The sequence below is a fragment of the Octodon degus genome, unplaced genomic scaffold (assembly GCF_000260255.1).
Source record: "Octodon degus isolate 3935 unplaced genomic scaffold, OctDeg1.0 scaffold00143, whole genome shotgun sequence".
NCBI lineage: Eukaryota > Metazoa > Chordata > Mammalia > Rodentia > Octodontidae > Octodon > Octodon degus.
Genome location: NW_004524719.1, coordinates 7,519,751 through 7,523,660, shown reverse-complemented (window position 1 = coordinate 7,523,660; position 3,910 = coordinate 7,519,751).

The following is a 3,910-nucleotide window of genomic DNA, read 5'->3' as shown; positions in this document are numbered from 1 at the left end:
TAAAATGAATAAATAAAAATAGCTTTTCCCCCCTACCTATCCATTAATAGTTTTCTTTTACTGCTTCCATTAAACATTTTTAAAAGCTTCCAAATTTTAAAAATCACAATAATTCCTCTATACTCTTATTTCTATTCTTGTTATGTAGGTGTCATTTTATTTTCTATTCTTGTTATGTAGGTGTCATTTTATTTTATTTTATTTTTTCTTTTGGAAATAAGGTCTCATTATGCAGCTCAGGCTGGCCGTGAACTCTGTCGTGTAGCTTAGGCTGGCCTTGAACTCCTAGCGGTCCTCCTCCCTAAGGCTGCTGAGTGCTGGAATTATAGGCATGCTTCTCCATACTTGTAATTTATCAAGAATTTTATTGGATTAGTGTATTGAATGCAACCAGATGCTCTTTTCTTTTTGGAACATATTTGTCTTAATTCACCTTTAAAAAAATAAATATACTCATTTCTTGTTTTGAAATAATATTATTTTTAAATACACAATTGTTATTTGAATTATTAAAGATGTAGTAACATATTTATAGAAAATTTTCTATAGTTGATACTATCAACAATTTTACCTAAATATGTTGTGTTTTGGGTAATAATTATTCAAATCTAATCATTTTAATCGTTATGCTTACCAACATTGATATGACAGTTTTCAGAATTTAAATACAATCTGATGCTGTGTTATATTGCAGTCACTTATCTGATATTATGTTTATTTCCTGTGCCTAAATTTATTGACATAAAAGTTCTTATTTTCTTTTTGTACTGCCATCCTTTGCATTATTTGCAAATTTTTTGAGAGTTTCATTATCTCGACATTTTTGTTACTATCACTACATTTTCTCCATTTTAATTAATAAAAATAAGTTTAATATACTAAATGCTGTTCCTCAAAAAAGAGTATAATAACATCAGAAAGAAAGTGAAGGACTAAAATTAAATTACTTTCATTAAGAAGAAAATGTACACTAAATTTGAAAAGCCTTTCTAAAATTGATTTGGAAAGTTTCAGGAATGTGGTTCAGTAGCATGAGCATCCGCCTGGCAAATGCAAGGCTCTGAGTTTGATCCTCAGTACCACAAATAAATAGAAAAAGAATAATTGATTAAATAAAATTGATTTAGGAAATACACAGCAAAAACATAAGATAACAAAAAAAAATCTATATATGAATACTAAATTCCATAACGAAGAATGACAATGACAATATATACATATATATATATATATATATATATATATGTCATACATATATATCATATATATGTAACAAGATATTTATAACCACAGAATCGAAGTAATGGGAGAAACACACTCAGAACTTCACTGAAATAGCATTCATTCTTGCATGGATCATAAAATCTGAAGATTGAAGCATATACTTTCTTAGAGTTGTGCATTACGTTTATAGATTATTGTAAGAATGCAAATTAGTATGATTCTCTGGGGAAGATGTGATGAAGTTTTCAGAAGTATATGTCCTTTATCCTTAAAAGACATAGTTCAAAGGATCTCTTCAAAAATAAAGTGGCAAAAAATAAAAAATGACATACAAAAATGTCATTTATATAAGCATTATTTGAAAAAGTAAAACATCACAAACCACTAAATGTTGAATAAGTTGACTGGCTACATAAATTGTGTTTCTTTGGAAACTACTTGAGTAAAGTATGAAAAATCATCCATAAATATGCTATGTTATTTGAAAATAGAATGAACTACAATTTTTTAATGTTAATGCAAAAGAATATGATAGTAAAGGATGTAATACAGATAAAGTATATATAGCATGCTCTCTAGTACAGCTCCAGAAAAGTATGCAAATATAAATATTCCTTTAGCTTTTAAAAAGAAACAGTGAAAAGATAATAGATACCAGGATAAAGAAATTTCAGAAACTTGGCAAGTGAAAATTCCTGAAGTTCTTCTTGTTTATAAATATTACCAAAACAACAAACAAACCATATGCCAATTAAAATAACTACAGGAGAGCCAAGCAGGGGAGCACATCGATGATTCTAGCACTCTGACAGGATGGAGCAGGAGGATTACCAGTTGCACTGCTCATAGCGAATTAGGAAGACAGTGTCTCAACACAAATAGATGAAGATATAAAGAAAATGTGGTATTTAGACATAAGGTAATGCTACCCTGCAATAAAGAAGGATAAAGTTGAATCATTTGTAGGAAAATGGACGTACTTTGAGACTGCAGAATTAAGTGAGATAAATCAGACATGCCAGCTTAAATGTTGCATGGTTTCTCTTATATGAGAAAGACGAAATATAAATAAGAGGCATCATAAAAGGTAGGTAATAAGGCAAAGGGAGATAAATCTTTTGCAGATGGAAAGGCAAGCAAGATATAGCAGTAGAGGGAAAAGAGGGGAGGGGACAGGATGAAAAATAATTGTTGGGTTAGGTATAAGTGCTAACTCCCCATAAGCAGAGTGATCATCATGCATTACAAGTATGTACAAACAAAAACTGGACACAAAGGGTTGGAAATGTAGTACCCCTGGTATTCAGTCCCAGTTCTCCAAATTACACAAAGAAACAAACAAAACACCCCCAAGACAGAATAACTTCAGGAGAGCAAAGGGATAGAGCAAAGAAATAGCAAAGGAACAACAACAATCTCACAGATCACAGACACTCAGGATGGCTGAAGATAGGGTAAGGAACACTATTGCCTCTGCCCTCCATCTACGTTCTGCTTATGAAAGCTTTCTCTGTGTCATAAAAAGGCCAATAAACGGACTCCACTACCCTTAGTCCAGTCTCTTCATTACAGTAATCAGTACATTTTTCTTGTGGAACACTCATAGTCTATAAGGACAGTGATCCCAATCAAAATAACTGTCTGAAGTCCATGCAGCTGTGTTCTCACCTAAGAAGGAGCAAATTCTCTGCATAGCCAGCAGTACCTCTGTACAGCACCATCCTGAACTAGGAGCCATGGCTAGCATGCTGTCCCTTCTCAGCAAGGGGAGAGCTGCTGATATTACTGCCTCCGCAGTTTCCTGTCATTGCCACCTATCTGTACACATTTCTGCTGATCCTCCCTCCAACCAAAGGTGACATAAAACAGCTACCTCTCCCTGATTCTGGGGATAGCTATGCTCATACGTATGGGCTTGAGCTGACTCTATGGTCCTTAGGAAACTCTCTGGGACTGCACTGCCTAGGCATAGTTCTTCAGACTCAGATCCTATGAAACCCCTAAACCTGGAGAACAGAGACACAGCTGACTTCTATATCTCTGCCTCCTGGGATCAAGCTGATGTCCATTCCTTGGGAAAACCAGAATCCTGGCTAATACACACAGCTGGGCTCCAAAGGGTGAAAATGCTGTGTTATCCTGACACCCTGGAGACAGCAGCCTTGTCTAAGCATTGCAATCTCATTCTCAAGGGCAAGCGTCCTCAGCACCTCATCTCACAGAAACAAACTTATCCGCAGTGCCCCATGTACCTGGCTTTCTTAGGCAATGGAGCCACTGTGGCACTGCATGCTGTCCACTAAAGCCTGGGCGGCAGGTCGTCACTGTGTGATGCTATGTTCCCTGTGATGGGCACAGCTTATCTACCCTGTTATCACTGGGAGTATAATTTCTACTAAACCACCCCATAGGGCCTGAGACTTAGATGTGCAATTCCTGTTCTCAACAGGTGCACTGGTGCTCCACACTTTACCAGAAGTTAAGTCACAGTAACAGCCCTTCCTGGCCCAAGCTGATGAGAACATCTCAGACCTAAGTTTCTTCCCTTCCTTCCTTCCTTCCTTCCTTCCTTCCTTCCTTCCTTCCTTCCTTCCTCCCTTCCTTCCTTTCTCTCTCTCTCGCTCTCTCTCTTTCTCTCTCCTCTCTCTCTCTCCTCTCTCTCTCTTTCCTCTCTGTCTGTCTGTCT